Source organism: Platalea leucorodia, assembly GCF_965183815.1.
Source record: "Platalea leucorodia genome assembly, chromosome: W".
NCBI lineage: Eukaryota > Metazoa > Chordata > Aves > Pelecaniformes > Threskiornithidae > Platalea > Platalea leucorodia.
The window spans coordinates 38,596,442-38,617,672 of NC_138859.1; the positions used below are offsets into that span (position 1 = coordinate 38,596,442).

Consider the following 21,231-nt stretch of genomic DNA (forward strand, 5'->3'; position numbering starts at 1 on the left):
TATTTTGCTGAGTTACCTTGTCTACTATTTATAAATGTTTATTCAACTTGCATCATTGTAACTGAGGATTGATAAATGTTCATAGAACCAAATGTTATGGGAATATATTCACATTTTTTTGTTTTCCTTTCATAAATCAAAAGACTTTCTCTAAAGGAACTGAAGAATCATAAAGAATCATTCATATGAATTTTTATTAACCATCCCCTTTCATGGTCCAGTCCTGAGGCTTTTGAAATGTGTTTAAAGCTCTTAGTTGGATTCCAGTGAGTGTACTTGTTGCTTTTTTTAAACTATTTATTCCTTTATTCTACTAGGAGTATTTTATTTTAACTTTGAAAATTATCAATGGTTTACATCTGTTGTTTTTGTAGAAAAACTTTTTGAAATGTCTCAAAGAATACCTACTTAATGAGGAATAAGATAGAAGAAAACTGAAAAAGAAGCCTTTAAGATTTTACATCTATTTATATGAGGACCCTAATGTAGTTTAAAGTCAGGTGAGTTAAACGTAGCATTTGGTTTTCAACTAAAACATTACTTTGTAAAGCAAAAGTTATTTTCATATCACTAGCATCATGTGCAAGAGTAGTGAAAAGGTGATAAATTATGTAGCCTTTCCTTCCCAATATAAAAAAAAAATAGTTCAGGCAGGACGTTTATGCAGTAGGGATAAGGAGCTTTCTGCTCAGTTTTCTAAAATGGGGCTTAATGCAAATAGCTAATAAATAGCTCTCTCATGAAACTCAGGTTCATTATTTAAGGTTGGAGGATTAGATCCTTTTCCATGTAAACACTCGTGTTGACTTCAGTGAGACTACATACGTGGACTTCCAGTTTTGTAAGTGGGACTGAGTATGCATAATCAGTGGAACTACCAGCATTGTATGTTTGTTTTTACACTATTAATGAAAAAGAAGATACAGAGAAAACATAGTTTGCTACTAACAGGAAGAAGGTGATTTGTGACTTCCATTTTTATTTTGAGGTTTAATTAATTTGTCAATGTTTAGTAAATAAAAATGTATGGTATTTTGCAGCAAAGTGTGCTCTCAAGGTGCAAATAGGAGCTCGTGGAAGTAAGCAATCTTCTATATCTCTGTGTGAGAGCGGTGACTGACTCCTAAAATAACCACCCTGCATTCTGGGCAGCTTGGGACAGCACTGAGCTCCGCACAGGCTAGCTACGAAGGAATGCACTGTGGGGGCATGGGCACGTTGTTCATTCTCTGCTGTTGTGTCTGCACTGCAGTTTATACATGAGTTACCTAGCTGATAAACAAGTTTGAGTTCATCTAAGTGAGATGCAGTCAATGTTTGACTTAAAAAATTTGCCTATTTCTTTGATATACCTTAACCCAAATATTGCCAGCTAACATCAGAATTCTTTTTTTTTCCTTCCCCAAAATTGAACTAGGGGGCAGTGAAAACATCTTAGATTCATACCAGCCTTCTTAGAACTTTTGTCTTGCACAGTTTCTGCAGCCCCCTTTAGCAACTAGCTTGGAACCAGTTTTTAGAGTAATTAGTACTATGTAAAGATTTTGATTGGGATTATTTAGATGCGTGGAATTCATTGCAGTGAGCATGTATACATTTTCATGTGGTGAAACACGAGGTCTTAAATCAGGGTTGCCACGGTGGCCTTTTTACAGTACTCAGGTCCCATTGGTCATCTTTCATATAATAATTAGCATGAATGCAGGAAATTAATCCTGGAAGTGCTATAGAAATTAGGAATAGAACTTATTTTTCTATGCATGACCAAAACTTTGTCGTGGAAAAAAAGGTTTTGAATAGTTAAAATAGTCAATTAATTAATTAAAAGCATATCTGGAATGAAAGCAAAAGCTAGAGTTCTCACTAATATGTGAGTTGTTTGCATGGAAATGCTAGAAAGCTTGGCTTGTTTTTTTTAAGTCAAGTATTTCACAAATATCACAATATAGATGATATTTCCCTATCACGTAGACACACACAAGTCTATGGGGCCAGATGGGATCCACCCAAGGGTACTGAGGGGGCTTGCAGAAGTGCTCACCAAGCCACTTTCCATCATCTGTCAGCAGTCCTGGCTAACTGGGGAGCTCCCAGTTGACTGGCAGTTAGCAAATGTGACGCCCATCTACAAGAAGGGCTAGAAGGAGGATCCAGGGAACTACAGGCCTGTCAGTCTGAACTTGGTGCTGGGGAAGGTTATGGAGCAGCTCATCTTGAGTGCCATCACATGGCACGTACAGGACACCCAGGGGATCAGGCTCAGTCAGCATGGGATTATGAAAGGCAGGTCCTGCTTGACTAACCTGGTCTCCTTCTATGACAAGGTGACCTGCTTAGTGGATGAGGGGAAGGCTGTGGATGTTGTCTACCTGGACTTTAGTAAGGCCTTTGACACTGTCTCCCACAGCATTCTCCTGGAGAAACTGGCCCGCTCATGGCTTGGCCAGGTGTATTCTTCACTGGGTAAAAAACTGGCTAAATGGCCGGGCCCAAAGAGTTGTGAATGGAGTTAAATCCAGTTGGTGGCCAGTCACGAGTGGTGTTCCCCAGGGCTCAGTATTGGGGCCAGTTCTGGTTAACATCTTTATCAATGATCTGGATGAGGGGATTGAGTGCACCCTCAGGAAGTTTGCAGATGACACCAAGTTGGGTGGGAGTGTTGATCTGCTGGAGGGTAGAAAGGCAGAGGGATCTGGACAGCCTGGATGGATGGGCTGAGGCCAACTGTATGAGGTTCAACAAGGCTAAGTGCCAGGTCCTGCACTTGGGTCATAACAACCCCATGCAATGCTACAGGCTGGGGGAGGAGTGGCTGGAGAGCTGCCTGGCAGAAAAGGACCTGGGGGTGTTGGTCGACAGCTTGCTGAACATAAGCCAGCAGTGTGCCCAGGTGGCCAAGAAGGCCAATGGCATCCTGGCTTGTATCAGGAATAGTGTGGCTAGCAGGACCAGGGAAGTGATTTGTACTCGGCCCTGGTGAGGCCGCACCTCGAGTACTGTGTTCAGTTTTGGGCCCCTCACTACAAGAAGGACATTGAGGTGCTGGAGCGTGTCCAAAGAAGGGCAACAAAGTTGGTGAAGGGTCTAGAGAACAAGTCTCATGAGGAGCGGCTGAGGGAGCTGGGGTTGTTGAGTCTGGAGAAGGGGAGGCTGAGGGGAGACCTTATTGCTCTCTACAACTACCTGAAAGGAGGTTGTAGCGAGGTGGGGTTCGGCCTCTTTTCCTCTAGTCCTATCACTTGTTACTTGGGAGATGGCCTCAAGTTGCGCCAGGGGAGGTTTAGATTGGATATTAGGAAAAATTTCTTCACTGAAAGGGTCATTAAGCATTGGAACAGGCTGCCCAGGGAAGTGGTTGAGTCTCCATCCCTGGAGGTATTTAAGAGACATGTAGATGTGGTGTTTAGGGACATGGTTTAGTCGTGGACTTGGCAGTTAATGGTTGGACTCTATGATCTTAAGGGTCTTTTCCAACCTAAATGATTCTATGAAAACAGTGATTAATTCTAAACTTTTGAACTACATCTGAATGGCAACAATTAAGGCAGTTTAAACAATTCTTTAGCCTTTCTGAATTTTAGTGTACAATTTTCAGACTAGAATCTTTTAGAATCTTGGTTAAGATACTATGTAACATATATTTATATATATCAAGAACTTGCTAGGCTTCACTTAAAATATAAATTGGGGTGAGAAGAATCATAGCTCATAGAATAATTACTCTTTTTTTTTCTGAAGTATGTAACCTTCCAAGTTTCATGCAGCCTGTTACTTAGGGAGTCTTGGAACATGCTGTTTTCTGCAAAGAAAGCAAACTTGCATATCAGGCTATAACCACAGCTGTAGGGATCAGCTGGCTTTCAGTGCTACCAGATTGATAACCTTTTTCAGTACAAATAGTCAGTGTATGTCTCTTGCAAATCGAATGTCATGATGTTACTGCTCTTGTCTTATAACTAAGAAGAAACATATTTATCAGTGACATTCCTTAAGTAGATTAATTGTATTACTACCTTTTCTACTGAGTACTGAAAATATCAGGAATGCAAATTCAAAAAAAAAAAAAAAACTAGCTTCATTATTCTCAGTGTCTACAACTTGCACATACCTATTTTACAAGACCACTGTGACACAAAGTACTGAATCACTTTAAAGACAACCCCCTCTTATTCTATAGTTTTAAGTCTTGGTTTTTGCGAGCATTCTGTGACTTAAGACCATCTAAAAATTAAATTGTTTTTTAACTCCATTGATTCTTCCTGTGGAAAAAAATTAAAATTCTTGAGAAGATGTAAACTCCCACGTACTAGTTGCTTCTTTGTATCTCTTGTGCGTTCTTTGTATGTTTACTTTTCCTCACGTTTTCCCTGCTTCATTTAGATGACATACATGTGTGTGTAGGCACACGAGGTGAAATGTTGCGTCACATAGAAATGTGTGATAATTTTGTGACTGACTTCAGTGGAAGTATGTGTGACATCCAAAATTATATCCTAGAAGTAACGATGCCAGAGTAAACCTCACAGTATATCTCGATAGAAAATATTTTCTAAAATTCTGACATGGATCTGTTTTCTGCCAATGATATAGTAACTTGTTTTAATGACTTTGTTTGTTTTAACTTGGAATTTATTACCTCTCTCTTCACAGAGTCCTTCAGAGTTGTTCTTCTGTTTTAGGATTAAATACTGCCTTATCTGTTTCTTTGGTGAGGGCAGCCAGTTGTAGTTGCTTTCTGATTTCTCCTATGGTTTTTTTTGTTTGTTTTTGTTTGGTTGATTGGTTTTTTTTCCTGTGACAGACCTGTACCTTGTCATAATTGATATTTATTCCTAAGGTGCCTTGTAGGAGTCAGGCATCCTGTTGATCCTCTGTCCCCTTCCTGCTGGTATCCCCCTCTCTGGTGACTCCATGTCATATTTTTCTCCTTTCTGAAAAGGAATATCTTAAAAATATGTTTTTAAAATATCAAATAAATGTTTATATTTATATTGTGATAGTGCAAGCCCATAAGTAATAGAGTAATAAAGGAAGTTTCTGCATTTAACAGCTATGCAGATCCTTTTAATTATCTTAAAATTAAGGGTATAAATAGTATCAAGCTTAGTCCAGTTGCTTTCCATAAAGTATTTTTCTTAGGGAAGGCAAGTATGATATGTTGAATAGGCAGTGAATTTATGAGAAAGCCCAACAGTAGTTTTCTGTGATTTCCTGAAGTCTTGTAGTCCAAATAAGAACCTGCAATCAGTGTTTTAATGCAGAATGAGCAGTAGTCAACTAGTTCACTGCATTTTCAGCACAAATATTAACTCCGCAGAGTAAGATGAATCTCACTAAATCTAAACTAGCTATAACTATGCTATTTATAATGCTATTTTAAATGAGCATCTGTCCAAATCACGATAGTTATGAAAACTAGTTCTGTCCTGTCAAAAAATAATAGTTGTCAGCTGTATCATAGAATCATAGAATACCAGGTTGGAAGGGACCTCAAGGATCATCTGGTCCAGCCTTTCTAGGCAAGAAAGTTTAATTCTGTATTTTAATTCTATGTAGTTTAATGTAATTTTGCATTAGCTTACCTCTTGGGAGTTGTCTCATAGTGTAGGAACTAATGGAAGCTGCAACCCTGTCTGATACTTTTAGGAGGTAACCTCCTGATGGACTCTGCAACCAAGTTTGAGTGGGTGGCAGAATATCATAGGAATTACCCAACTTCTCTGGCTGATTAGGAGAAAAATTTGTGTGTAACTGCATCTTGAAGTACTGTATACAGTCAGATTTATGATAGCAGACCTTTTATAGTACATTTCATCATGGATCATACACAGCAGTTACATGATACAGAGGTGAATTAGGCAAATAAGAATCAGTAATATGAGAAAATAGCTTTAAGCTATGTTTTCTCTGGTAGTTGCATAACCACTAATGTAATTGGCTCGGAACTAAATTGAGCAGGAGAACTTCCTAATAACCAATTTTGGTTCAAAGCTGTTTGCACATATTGCAATTTCTGCAGATAAAAAATTAAATCAGGAGTGATTGAGGCACAGAGAGTCTAAAAGAAAGATTATTGGTGGTTTTAGGATTTATTTGTTAGGAAATATGTCTTGCAGGCCAGGAGCTGATATGAGAGTTCAAACACACATGCAGCATGTTTGTATTTGAAATAAGGTGAATAAATAATACTTATTTTATCTTTAATCTCTGACCACTTGTCTCTCATCAAAGGAAACAACCCAGTTTTAGATTTCATAGGTTTTTTGAAAACACTGCGTGGCAGCCTCTGATAATACAATACCTGAGTTCTGTCTGTGCCATTGTTCTTGCTGAAAAGGCATGGAGGAGAAGCTCTGAGACACACTGACAGTAATCTCTCAGCCTGGTGATTTTAAAACAAGAAGGGCTTACTGTGTAAGTGTTAGGCTTAACATACCATACCTTGTTGTAATTTCAAGTTCTAAGGAGGTCATCTTGGGTCTTTCATCCATTGGGGTAGATAGGTTAAATTGCATGTGTTTCACAATATAGCTTATGAGTTATTTGAATTCTGTCCTGGTTTCAGCTGGGATAGAATTGATTTTTTTCTTCCTAGTACCTGGTATAGTGCTGTGTTTTGGATTTAGTATGAGAATAATGTTGATAACACACTGATGTTTTAGTTGTTGCTAAGCAGTGCTTACACTAGTCAAGGACTTTTCAGCTTCCCATGCTCTGCCAGGTGCACAAGAAGCTGGGAGGGAGCACAGCCAGGACAGCTGACCCAGACTGGCCAAGGGGCTATTCCATACCGTATGACATCATGCTCAGTATATAAACTGGGGGGAGTTGGCTGGGGGGCAGCAATCGCTGCTCGGGGACGTGCTGGCATCGGTTGGCGGGTGGTGATCAATTGTATAGTGTATCACTTGCTTTGTATATTATTATTTTATTATTACTACTACTATTCTATTTCATTTTACTTCAATTATTAAACTGTTCTTATCTCAACCCACGAGTTTTCTGACTTTCACCCTTCCAATTCTCTCCCCCATCCCACTGGGGTGGGGGGAGTGAGCGAGCGGCTGTGTGGTGCTTAGTTGCCAGCTGGGGTTAAACCACGACAAGTTCTTTAAGTGCAAGTTTGTAAACAGGCCTATCACTTGAACAGTAATTATCATCTTAGAGCAAATATCTAAGCTTATGAAAAATTCCAGTGTCTTAGTCAGAACTCCCTCACTTCCTTTATTGTGCAAAATTTTGACAGCGCAATGTGTATCTACCCTGTGCCTGTCAGTGTTAATAGATACTTCTAAGCTCTTGATACATACAACCAACTACAAAAATATATTTACATGCATTTGCTCACTCTTGCCAGCTTGTTCCCTCACCTATGTTCCACACTACTGGAATTGTTCAGTATCATAGTGGCTGTGAGGACTTGAGAATGCATGAATAGCCTATGGTGGGTTTTAATAGATTTTTTTTTTGTACGTTTGTGTTTTAAAAGCAGCATTCTTTTGCTTTCTCTGTTTTCTTCTTTCTGTATTGCACTGAAATTCCAAGGGCAAGTGGTTCACAAGTAGGAACAGGTTGCGCTCAATGTCAGGGTTTTCCCATTTTAATAGATTGTCCTATACAGTAGTTTGACTTCTACATGAAATAATTGGCTTATGAAGGGAGACTTCACCTAAATAAAGTGACCTGGGAGGAGTTTTTCCCTATCTGTAGAGGTTTATCAGGATCTCATGAGAGGAACCTGAAGACAAGAGGGTGCCATCATTCTCTACTCTGAGGTCTGTTTTTGATATCTCAGACTGAATACTACCTGTTGTAGCCAGATGAAATGAGGATCCAGAGTATCTGAATGTGTGATGAAACTCTAAGTTAAACTTAAAAACAACCATGTAAAGAAAAGTGCCTTCAAGTGATCTGTACACTCTTGGACTTTAAACAAAATAATGGCATTGAAAAACTTAAGGCAAACCAGTTTGTTTTGTAAGCTTATCTACTGTGCATTTTGTGTGGCTCCCAAGAGGTGAAATGTAAATTATTAAAAATCCTGGGAAACAGTCAAGACTGGGACAGCAGTAGGTGTTATGTGAGATATCATTAGTTTCAGAACTAAGCCATATTACTTCATGGGTCACATGTCCAAGGTGGATGTCAAACGTGAGGTTAATGTGAAGAATTCAGGCCTCCAGAACAAATTCCAAAAATGGGAGCTAAAAATCTGTCCAAGCCCAGCAAACTGTGCAAAACTGGGAATCCTTGTTTTGGCTTCCTTGTTAGTTGTCTGGAAAATGTCCATAGCAGGGAATTTGAACAAATCTGAGCCAAAATTCTTGGACTGCATTTGATTCAGATTATTTTATGGGTTATATGTTCCTTCCTACCCCTTCAACTTTTCCTGTGGAAAGCCAATAAGTGTTTATAAGCTTTCTGCTTCTCTCACACTTGTTTTTGGCTTATTTTATACTTTCAATTCTCTTTTGATGGAACAGCAAGTTGGATCTATGTTATAGCATTTGCTTGTTACAGGAGCAGAACTACTGGAGGGGTTTTTTTAGCTTGCTTATTTATAGAAACAGTAGTTACGGAATCATGCATTCCTCTGTAACTTCATCAGTCAGTCAACCAGCAGATATGAAATACAGATATCTTTTTCTCAACAATTGCAAGATTTCACTTGTAATATGAGCATTATACACAGAGATCTTTTTTTCTAATGTGGGTTTGTCCTGGTTTCAGCTGGGATAGAGTTAATTTTCTTCCTAGTAGCTGGTATAGTGCTGTGTTTTGGATTTAGTGTGAGAATAATGTTGATAACACACTGATGTTTTAGTTGTTGCTAAGTAGTGCTTACACTAGTCAAGGCCTTTTCAGCTTCCCATGCTCTGCCAGGTGCACAAGAAGCTGGGAGGGGGCACAGACAGGACAGCTGACCCAGACTGGCCAAAGGGCTATTCCATACCGTATGGCATCATGCTCAGTATATAAACTGGGGGGAGTTGGCCAGAGGGCAGTGATCGCTGCTCGGGGATGTGCTGGGCATCGGTTGGTGGGTGGTGAGCAATTGTATAGTGTATCACTTGATTTATATATTATTATTGTATTATTATTACTACTACTATTACTACTATTCTATTTTATTTTACTTCAGTTATTAAACTGTTCTTATCTCAACCCACGAGTTTTCTCACTTTCACCCTTCCAATTCTCTCCCCCATCCCACCAGGGTGGGGGGAGTGAGTGAGTGGCTGTGTGGTGCTTAGTTGCTGGCTGGGGTTAAACCACTTTGTTCTGTAAATGAGCTTGTAAGGGACTTAGGGTACCTCAAAGTATGGCATATTAATAATAGGCATTTATAATAGCTTTTTGCTTGGTAGATTCTGAGTAGCTCAAATACATGAATGAACCTACAATATTTATTAATATAACATTGTAGCACACCTGCAAGATTGGACTTTTTATCCCATTTAAGACATAGTACTTAGAAACACATCCTTTGGCTGGGGCTACACGGCTAGAAGGCGCGTCACCTGGGTGGTGGATAGGGGATCCCTCTCTGGAGGGTGCACCGGATAAAATTGAAGAAGGTGCCGCGAACCAACGCAGCCTAAGGGAAGGCCACCCTGACAGAAAAACCACTGGCCCTCCAAGTCATGGAGGTTGGGCAGGAGGCCAACTACCTTCTTCCAGAAAAAAAAAATAAATAAAAAGTTACAGAAACGACGAGCATCAACTTTCAAAGAAACGAAATGGCGGAGATGGAGAAAATCAGTAATGAAGTGAGGAGGAGGAGATGGAACTGGATCGGTCATGTCTTGAGGAAAAAACCAACAGAAGACTGCGCTGTGGCCCTTGGGCCTCCAGAGTACGCAGCCGCGGACCGATCGAAGTGGAAGAACGATGTTCGCGCCTTGTGTGCCTCCTGGCACTGAGAGAATTCAGATTCAGACTTAGAAACACAAGCAGGGTCTTAATGAAGATCTCACAGCAGATATGTAGTAGGTATGGTGTCTGAAATCTGGAGTTCCTTATATCTAGGACTATTTTTTTCTTTCCTGACTCCAAAAGAAAGTAATTATAGAGCATCACCTGAACATCCAAAATTGTCATCTCTGTACACTATACGAGTGAGTGAGTAAAAAAAATACATTGTTGACTGTCTATAATGACCAAGTTGAAGATGCATGTTGCTATTAATCCATCTGAGCTAGATTAACAAGGTTATTATGTACACAATTAATAGTGACTTAATTTGAATTGTATAAGCCAAACTTAAGTTTTAGATTGTAAAAGTAAGAAGACTCTTCTGGTAACTCAAATAATCTTTGTATAGTATGGAGTATCTGCAGCAGCTACTTGTGGAGCAGAACAAAGAGCGTGTTGAATAATTTGAGGGAAGATCTCATAGGATGTATCTAGTACTCTACATTTTCTAAGTTATGGAGTGAGAAATATATATGAGGGCTTAACATAATGTCAATACAAGTCTGTGAAATGAGGCATTTCAGTAAGGTATGATGTTCTTGAATTTTTGCCTTCTTTCCCCATGCACACAGGTAAAATTTTGTGTATTGTCTAGACAATGGATCTTTATCTTAGTCTGGGTTAAAAAGTGAGGGCGTTGTTTCTGTATGCTTTTATACCTCAGGCTCCTTGAGGAATGACTATACGAGTGTTAGGTTTCACATGTGGGCATCATTCCACTGTAAAATGTGTTAGGGTCATTGCTCTGTTTCCGTATAATCCACAACTGAGCAATATTGAATAATAGTTGTTTAATTGCTATGTAGAAATGAATGGCTCTCTGTTTAGTTGTATGTCTTGTCAGATTTAATTGCAGTCATTGGGAATTTTCAGGCTACGTTATTTGTATAGAAATCGGTATTTTTTTTTATACAGTATGCTGGAGGGCTTTCACCACTTATAGATACTATAGTAAGGCATATCATATAAATGCATAGAAGGTAAGCATGGTTTATAATTCTTGGGCACATCTTTTAAAAATGATTTGGTTTATGATTAAAAATAAAACCAAGATATTCACACTGGCTGTGACTTTTAACCTAGTGCTTAGTATTTGCACTGAACATACTGCAAATAATTTTCAAGGTTGATGGGTATTACAGTGGTTTTAATACGAGATATACCAACTGGCCATAATGCACTACCTTCTTCTGACATAACAGCTTTAGTTATAGGAATATACCTGAGTGAAGCATGGAGAAAGGTGTGTTCCTTCCAAGCATGGATCTCACGTGTACAATATAAATGTATATTTTCCTATTTCCAGATGCATAGTTAAAGTCACTTAGCAATTTATTGTCATGTCACATTGCATAAAATTGTGCTGCTATAACACAGCTTAAATGTTAATATTTTGAAGGTAATTTATGGGTGGCATGGGAGAATTAGTAATCAAAACAGTAATAAAATTGGAACCAGCTATGGGAGCTAGATAGGAAATTGTACTTCCTCCCTGCAGTAACTTTAGACATGCTGTAATTTTTAACCTCTACCCTCACCCTGTGGTTGTAGATCTTCTTTGCATGACTATCTGATGACCCCACCCTACCCCCTGTTTTAATTCCTTATCCTAATTGATTAGTAAGTTTGTAGACAACTGGAATATTTGTCACTGAGTGGGACAGTATGCTTAAATTTGTCTCTTTTAAGATCTTGGAGTAAACGTTTGAGTGAACACCTTTTTACAATCGGAATTGGAGAACTATTGAAAAGTATGGTCTGTGGACAACTCTCTAGAGATGCATTTGTTTAGTTTTGCTGACTGTAGTGTGTTTGCTAAGAATAACAGGATCCTTGAGGAATTTGAAGAACTTCACCAACATTGCTGAATAAAACCTTGTAGCAGATTTCTTATGATAGATATTATTTATTCAAATTTTTCAGATGAGGAAACTAGGGTATGCAGGAATGAAATAAATTGCACAAAGTCAAAGGTCAAGGATTGCTCTACAGCTAAATGGTGTATTGTTTTAATTTTGGTTGTTAAAATGTGTGTAGTTTAAAAGAGATGGCTCACTAATGCAGTTGCTATTATACTGGTATAGAGGTTCTTATTCGTATTGCCTTGATGTTTACGAAATTCTGTGCCAACATGATCACCAGAAGTCTTAAGGTGAACATCAGGCTCTTGTTTGATGAGAGGAAAAATACATTTTCTGTTCTATTCTATTTCCATTGTAATAATCTCCATGTGTGTTTTAGATATAAGTGCTGTATATTGAACATCTATTGGTTGTGTTGGCTTTTTAAGTTTTGATGAGTCCAAAATTAAAGTTTAGAGGGTAGTGCTGCTAATAGACTTAACTCCACTGCTTATGAAACTTGCAAAAGAAACTAGTACTTATTCTACTGCATATATTATTTTAATGTACTTCCATAGAAGTGCACATAACTAAAATTACCTTTTGCTGCATGAGTTATAAAGGCTTAATAATATCACTGACTTTTAAAATATTTGGAGGGGAGGCATTTTTTTTGCAAAAAGTGTTAAACTTTGTAGATGTATGGTTTGAATTCTAAAATACTTCATAAATAATTTAAGACAGAAGACAAATCTGGAGAACTGTAAAGCTATTTTAATGACTGAAAAACATCTAAAAGTGTTCTAATTATTAAAAGCCAGGATACTGCTTCTGGAATTCTTAGTGTAACCTTGGTTTTCATAGTTTCTCTCGGTGAGTCGAGTGAAAGAACTTCATGCATTTTTTTTTCCTAAATTTTGCCAAAAGGTGATATGATAAAGAGTTTGTACAGTTTAGATAAAGTATGTTTTAGAGTGAGTTTAATGTAAATAATTACGTGATCTGGCTAGCAAGTTGAAAAATGTTATGCATTAATGAAAGTTAGGTTCAGTCTGGTCCTGCTTCTCATGTTGTGTTCTTAGATTCTTTCACGTGCGTCTTCTAGGGCATATTCCCTGCAGTAGAAATCCCATGTGGAATTTATGTGGTACAGAAATTCTTATCAAACTGGATGTGAAATACGTGAATGCCTGTTTGCGCAAAGTGAGGCCTGTTTTGCATCTGAACATGTGCATTTGGCTTCGAAGAGATGGAAGTTCACAATTATTTGTCCTTTCTGATTTCAGAATTAAGCTGCTATTTGGTTACCTGCCAGCCTGAGCAGAGCTTTCAGAGCAGAGCAAAGATGTTAGTTGTGTGTTTTGTTTCTCTTGTTGTCAGCTGATCTATGGTTATGTGTGCTATTTTGTTCTACTGTTTCAGAGTAAATAAAACTATTCCTTTAGGTCAAAATGAAATATTCTATTCAGCTCTAAAGAATAATCTTAATAACGGTTATATTTGACTGAAAATGCTAGTGTGTTTTTTCATTCTCAACATGGTAGGTAGTAGTAATTTTGTGTATCTTGCTGTAGTAAAACTGTATTGACTGAACATGGGTGTTTTGGTGGTATGTGGCAGTTGTGCATACTGTTTAGCAAACATGAAGTATTTATACACATTTGAAACTGAGATGATAAAGCTGAAATATGCAGTTGGTTATGTGAGCAGAATGTAACATATCTGAAATATCACCAAAACACTCAGCTTAAGTAAATCGCTCTCCCAGAAACTGCAAAGGAAACTTGAATGACCATAGGCAATTTTAGATTTAAATCAGTTTTATCAGTGACTATAAATTGCTTTAGAAAAGGCTCAAGAGAATTTCTCTGGTATACATTTTGAGAACAATTCCCAGGTCATAAATAGTAATATAAACTATGACTTCATAAATCAAGGGCTTGTTATAAATTTTGAAATTATCTGAACGAGATTTTAGAATCTAGGTGAAAAAAAGCAACCTCCTGAAATCTATCTGAAAATATCACCCGGGAGACAGATCAGGCAGGCTTTTTGCTGTACTTTAGAAGTATGATGTTTATATCTAAAAATGTATTTGCAAACTGTGCTGAGACTCTAATTGCAATACCTTTTGTACATTGTTAAGTCATTGGAGCCTTTTCAGAAGGGGGCATGCCAGTAAGTGGCATGAAAGGGAAGAAGAGGTTTAATTCATGTTATGTGTTGTGTCTGGGAATGGTCTCTGAATTACCATTTGACCCATCATCTAATAAAATACGTTGTATCTGACCTATAATAACATTACGAATGTGTAGTTTTAGGCAGTCATATATTGGAATGAAGATTTAATCTTCTAATATTTTTTTTTATCTTTCTAATCTTTTCCCTTGCTGGTTAAACCTGACAAAACACTCTGGTTCAGATCATAAGAAAAAAATTTCATGAGGCTGTGAATTAGATGATGTTGAGAGAAGCTAGCCACAGTATCGTTTCCGTATTGAATAAATAAATTTACTTCCTGTAGGCATTTGAAAGGAAGTTCATCTATTTAAGCACCTCCTTAATTCTTGAATGCACCCCAGAGTAATGCATCTTAACTCACTAAAGAATAATCTCTCCTTAGTCTTCCCGTACTTAAATTTCAAGACATGAGTTCTGTGCTGCTTTTAGTGTTACCCAAATTAAAGGATGACTGGGGGAGATAGCATTATGTAGGGCCCTTTTAATATTTCTGTTCATTCTGAAGGTTTTCTGCATTTGTCATGAAGTTACAAGTTATCTGTGTTTTTCCAAGAGTAACAGATATTGTGGGTGTTTCATGGGAATATCATCCAAGATGATTCATACCAGTGTTTCCATGTATCCTCCTGTTTTTCATAATATTTTCCTTTATCTTTTTCAGGCCAAAATTTTAGATAAACGAACACACACATAGGTCCTGATTCATCCAACCTAATCAAGGCACCTATGTTAGGAATTGAATTGCCTTGCACTCCCTGAATAGTTCATGACATGGAGAGGTCTCCAGATTATTCAGTTTTTTGATACACTGATTCTTTTTCTGGAGTTATCTGTCCCTTTTTGAAGGCTGTATAGGAAGTCTAAAGTAACTGTTTTCCATATTTAGATGCATCGCATTTGTAAACTTAGATTATATGAATCTAGGGCAAACTGAATTTAATAACATGCAAGTTTGCATCAGAATACATCTGTTAACACCTAAAAGAGAGGAAATTGAAAGTTGTTGAAATGTCCTCTCAAATCTGGATGCTTCCTTATGCATGCAAGTTTGTGGATAATGCATTACTATAAACCCAAAAACGTTTCTATTTTCCTGTTGCTGTATAACAGCATCTTATCCATCTCTCACATTGTGGGTTGGTTTGTTTTGTTTTTTTTTTTTTTTTTTTTCATACTCCCATCTTTCTCTTGAATGTTGGCTTATACAACCTTAGTGTCTCTCTTGGACATTTATTTTCAATTTAAGTTATGGAGGAAAATAATGAAAAATTGTGACTTGGAAAAACTGCCTGTTTTACAAGTAATATGGCTTTAATCAGTGCATGAGGAGTAACTTGTGGAACAAAGCATGAACATCAGTGTGCATTTGTTTGCAATAGGGGTTTTAAAAAAAACAAAAAACAAAAAAAACAAAAAAAAACCCCCACAACAACAAAAAAAACACAACCAGAAAAAAATCAATTTAAATTCTTATTACTGTCTTCAGCTTTCACTGCTGTCCTGGAAAATTCAGCTGGGTGTCTAATGGCTTAAAACATAATTCTAGTCTGAAAAGAGGAATGAGGCATGTTTTCTTCCAGATCTGTGAAATACACCTCTCACACCTCCTTTTATTTTTCTTCTAATAGCATTTCAGACTCAATATTGAAGGATGGAACAAGATTCTGTTCTCTCTGTTCATCATCACTAGAATAGTCTCTTGAATTTCATTCATTTACACATATGTAGTATCTACCAAGTTGGATGTGAGATAGAAAGAGCAAACTGCATGTTTGTGCCTCTGAACTTAACCACAAGACAAGGAGGTTGTGCAAGTGTCCCCTGTGAAGTTTGTTAGACTTCTGTATGAAAAGAGAAGCACTTGGGTTGGATTATAGGTGATGTTTGAGAGAGAATACTTTGACCTGTAAACTGAACACATTTGATGCAGAAATTGGCAAGCAACAACAAACATGAGTTGCTTTTTTGTTCTTCTAAAATAAAATTTGTTTAAAGCCTTCTGCTATTGGGATTAGCATATCGTTGTGCCTGGATACCATGGCAGTTGGACCAGATTTCTGTGATGCTGTTATAACAGTTTATCTGTACAATTCAGCAGTTTTCTGTGGTGTTTTATCTGTCTAGACTGAGGAGCTTGTGGTGTTGTACCTTTTTGCTTCGGGAATTACTGTGTCGGAAATCCCATCCTTTCTGTTGTGATTGTTGACAAGTTGTCTGCCCATTTGTTTTAGTCTTAAAATTGCTTAAGAGTATTTTCTTTCAAGATGTTACATAATTTACAGCACGAACACTTTTATTAGGAGACGTTACATTTCTCTTTTTAACTACTCCGGTCACTCTTGATTACTATTTTTTTAATCACACCTATTACTTTGAACTCTTTGATGGAGAAGAATGGAAAATATAGAAAATTATTATTTCCTGGTCACAAGAAAGAAGATTTCAGCACTGTCAGTCTGTATGATTTCAGCACTGTCAGTCTGTATGCTGGAGTCTAAAATAAAAGCCTTTCAAAGGCTCTCAAATGTTCCTGCTCCCCCCACCTTGCCCCCTAGCAGTGTGACATTTGCTTTTCCATGCGATACAGTCACTTTGGAGGGGAAGAGAGGAGGCTTTAACAAAACTTAAAAGAAAACATGAACATGACATATTTAAAAAAAAAAAATGCTTGAAAACAGAAAGTTCTTTTTTCTTAATTGCCAGAAGGCTTGGGATTTGGATGATTAAAACATGGTTTTCTGCAGAGAGTCCTTCAGTTGGGAGTTTGAATTGCTGCTGCTACTTAAGTTGCTGAAGGTACTTCCATCACGATTTGATGCTAGACTTTTGGGTTTTGTTTTTTTTTTTTGTCCCCCTCCTGCTTCCACTGGCTATTCCTGCTGTCCATTAGGAACCCAGTTATTCCATCTGTCTTCTAGCGAGGCAACAATCATCTGTGTCAGACCACTTCTGTTAAATTTGTTCTATGAAACCCACAGTTTCATCAGAAATGGAGAAGTCTCTGTAAAGGGTAGCTCCTGCCTCCTTTTCTTCACTCCTGCCCATGAACAGACAGCATCTTCCATGCGGGGTGTACCAAAGCAGAGACTCAAAAGAGCAGGGTGTGAGTATTTAAACATTTTTGCTGGATGAAATCCAGGAGAAGGGACTTTTCTAGAATAGTGCTTAAGGTATTTAAAGTAAGTAGTAGCCAAGCCAACTTTAACCTCTTCCCCTGCTCAAGGCAGGGGAAGTGCTCACATTTAGTTTAACCAGTTGTAGTTTTGCATGGTTTTCTCCATGCTGTACCATAGCTCTGCTTCCACAAATAGGAAGTTTCTTCAAGTCTCCAGCAAGTCAGCGTTTTGGGGAAGCTCTGAGAACACAGGAGCTATCCAGAAAAGGAAAGTCGTATTTGCTTCCAGGGCAACATCTGATCTTGAAATCCTCAAGGAAGGCAAGATCCTCTATACTGCAATCTAAGGACAGTTCCAAACACAGAGAAAAAAAAAAATGTATTCTTTCCTCTGTTAAATAGTAGTTTTGTGGATGCCCAGAAAAGTTCTCATTTAAGGGCCCAGTGTGTGAAAGGTTACCTATAGCTTGCAAGTCTCATGCAGGACAGTTTCCATATAGTGAATTACAGACCTCTGCAAACACAGCAGTAGAGGTACTTTTAGGCATAAATGCATCATTCTGCCCCTCTCTGGTTTGGCCATGAAAAGGTGAGTCATTTGAGGACCTACATACTAACTTTGAGGGTTTTGGGGGGAGGGAGAAGTTGGATTCTAGTGGATTAATTTATTTATTTTTCACCAAGTTCAGTTCACAGTTACTGCATATGTGAGATCAGCAGAGTGTCTCCTGGACTTGGCCCTTGTTGCGTCATTGTGGAATTTACATTTTGTTTTTCATAGTCTTTGCTTTTATCCATTTAAGCCTGTGAACATAATCTAATTTCAGACTTCTAAAATGACTTTTGGATGTTCAGTCTATTAGCAAGGCTAACAGATGGTTAAGGTTGAGGTATTTTTTTAATTGTAAGTTCATCTTTCTGATCCTGTTTAGTGGTGTTTTTTTTTGGTGTGGCTTTTTTTTTGTTTTTGTTTTTGGTTTTTTTTTTTTTTTTTAATTGCTGCAAGACCTGACTTTTTCCCCAAGCCAAACATTTAGTTTATCATATAGATACCAGCCCATTCTTTTCTCAGCTCCTGTATCCCTCTGTCTTCTGACAAATCCCAAATATTGTTGCCCATATTCACAATCCCAAGCATATTGAAGGATGTCTTGTAGAAGTCTAGATTTTAACTACTTTTTCCTTTTTGTGTCCATTTTCTCAATTGTTTGATTTGACCTGCATCATTGGATTATTTGGGTGTTTTTGTCTTCGATTTTTCTCAAGAGATCTTGGAGACTCTGTGACCTAGAATCAGCCTGTGTTTTCTAGTGGCATATTTTCTGAGTATTGCTTGAAGATAAGGAAGCTCCCAAAAGGAACAAGAAAAAAAAAAAACCACAGTATTTAGGGACAGCAGCAAAGTGAGTAGAAGAGTGTTGTCAGGCACAGGAGCTTAACAGTCAACTAGGACTGGAATTCCCTGAAAAAATGTAACTGCAAATTGCAAATGTGATTCCTGACTTGCAGTGTCCCTTTGCAGAAATTATTTGAAAGGTAAGACTTTTCATTTTTGAGTAAAACTGTGAACTCCTAGAATACGCAATTTCACAGATTTAAGATATATATTAATCTTGTGAAAACCAGGAAATTGAGAATTTTTGTAAAAATATAAGGAAATATGTTAACACCAAAACTGTTTTCCTTTATTTCTGCTTAAAGAGAAAGATAAATTTAACATGTTGTCTTTGTTCTTGTATCCTGTTATCTCGTCTACTTTTAATTACAATACAAATTTTCTGGAACAGCGTTATTGAAATATTAAAATCAATTTGTATAAACTGGCAGTTGAAATCCAAGCAGCAATTGGAAGACCTGGAAGTGCAGGTACACTTTGGGCAAACTCTACCTTTTCGATTAGTCAGACTTACAGTAATATTCCAATATACATGGGATCCTGTTGTTCAAATCAGCATAAAATGTATTAACTATATTTTCCTTTGAGAGTGAAAAAGGATCATATTGACAGTCTTTATTTGGAATGTAATAACTGGAAAAGTGGTAGTTGTATCTGAGTTTTGTGCGCACATATAGGCATTTGTTGTAGCAGGTTAGAGATGTTTATAGTATTCTCAGTAATTTAGGAAGTTCATAGTTACTAAAATAGAATAAGCCACCTTGTTTTTTTGTAAATATTTGGCTCTTTTGAAGATGTTATGCCAAGATGTGTTCCTGGACATTAATTTTTTTGTTTTGAATAGTCTAAACAGTTACTTTATCTGTCAGGCATTCCTTGGACACTGCAGAATGTAGCACTGCTAGCACTCACAAAATGTCTGACTTTCAGACTCAGGCTGTTTGATTTATCAGGTGGCAGAATGTATTCCTATCTGTTGTTCTCCCTTAAAGATAAGTAGCCAGAACGGTGTTCAACATGAGTGCACTGTAAAGCAAAAATGTTTTTGTGAGTGGTTCACTCCTCTCATTAAAAGAGGGATTTGATTATCGTTACCCGGAGGAGCTAGCAATTAAATAGGTTTGTTCTAGCACATTTTGTTTATTAATTTAAAGTTTTTTGTTTGAATTACTGAAAGAACTCTTAAAGTAGTTAAGATACCCTCTCAAAATTAAGTTCAGTGCTGACACAGTATAGACATACAATACCTACCTTTGTGGTAAGGAATATAAAATAAGCAACCTTGCAATGATTAAGATGAGAATGACCAAAATGCTGTTTCTCCTTCCAGCAACAGATGGTTTCTGTGAAAGCCTTTGATTCACAGTAGTAATACATCTTTCATTGTGGGTGATGGCAGTATGAATCGTGGAAGCTGGCTGTTTCCTTTTCACACTTCTGTTTTTATGGAATGTGCTTAGATGGCAAGTACAGGCAGCAGCTGTTGAGCAGTTTTTTGCATCACTAAACCAGCAAATACCAATTTATAGTGCAGGGAATGATCAAGTATGGAAAACTTCATTTGTATTTTAATTATACCTTTCTCTGGGTGCTTTATAGTGTCAAATTGAACAATAAACTCATTTTCATAAAGCTTCACTTGGGAATTTTGAGTTACACCTGTTTCTCAACTTCTAAACCACTAAGGCTGTGAAAGTGGCTCTTAATGCCATGTGGGCTATACCTTTCACAAGGTCATGTGTAGCTATTTATAAACCTTTATTGGTACCTTTTCAGACTTAGCATGGACCACAGTCCCATGATTCCCCCCCCCAGGTGCATATATAAGATTTCCATGCTAATACTAGAGTTTCCCTTCAAATACCTGTGACTATCAAAGATATGCATATGCTGTGAATGTGAAAACAGAGGGCATGAGTGTTCTGCTGGCTTATCTCTGTGTGTGTATATATATATACACACATGAGAAAAGGGAAAGGAACTATACAGTTGGTTTGGGAGTCAGAGCTGTTGTTAGTGGTAAGAAGTAAAGTTATAAAGAGAGGTAGGTTTGGCTAAATCAAAGATAATGAAAGTTTCAGTTTTATCAAAGAAATAAAGCTGATTGAACTAGAGGAGAAAACGAGTATAAAGGAAATCAGCCTGGTGCTTTAGAGACTTTCTGTGGCAAGAGTGAAAAAAGGGAAGGAACTGGCAGAGATGGATAAGGAAAGAGATAGAACATATAATATGAAGTGTGCTTACAAATTATTTTAAAATCAAGCTTTGGCAACAGAAAATTTTAACAAACATATCTGGCATCAAAATGATGGATTGTGTCTGTTTTAGGAAATTAAATGGTACCAGACAAATGAGCATTTTGAGAATAATGATTCAAATTACATTTGTAGAACCTTGCAATTACTGCAGTACTTTCAGTATGTTTCTTTCTGTGTAAATTAACTATTTTCATATTTGTATTACAGATGTTAGTGTGATGTGTTAGATATTTTAAATTATAATTGCCTTCGATCTGTATGTTGCTGTTAAATGAAATGCCCTGAATTACATTGTTTTGACTATGTTATGGTTGCCATTGAAGTGGCAGTCATGAAGCCCCATGAGAGCTGGGGGTAATCACACAAGTGGAAATAGGAAGCCAATCCATGATCTTAATAAACCAC

The 21,231-nt window shown here is 37.4% G+C and overlaps 1 pseudogene across 1 annotated transcript in view; it reads left to right on the top strand.

Moving 5' to 3' along the window:
* Positions 1-21,231, top strand: part of LOC309601969 (WD repeat-containing protein 70-like) — a 177,542-nt pseudogene that overhangs the window by 21,440 nt on the left and 134,871 nt on the right. The window lies entirely within an intron of this gene.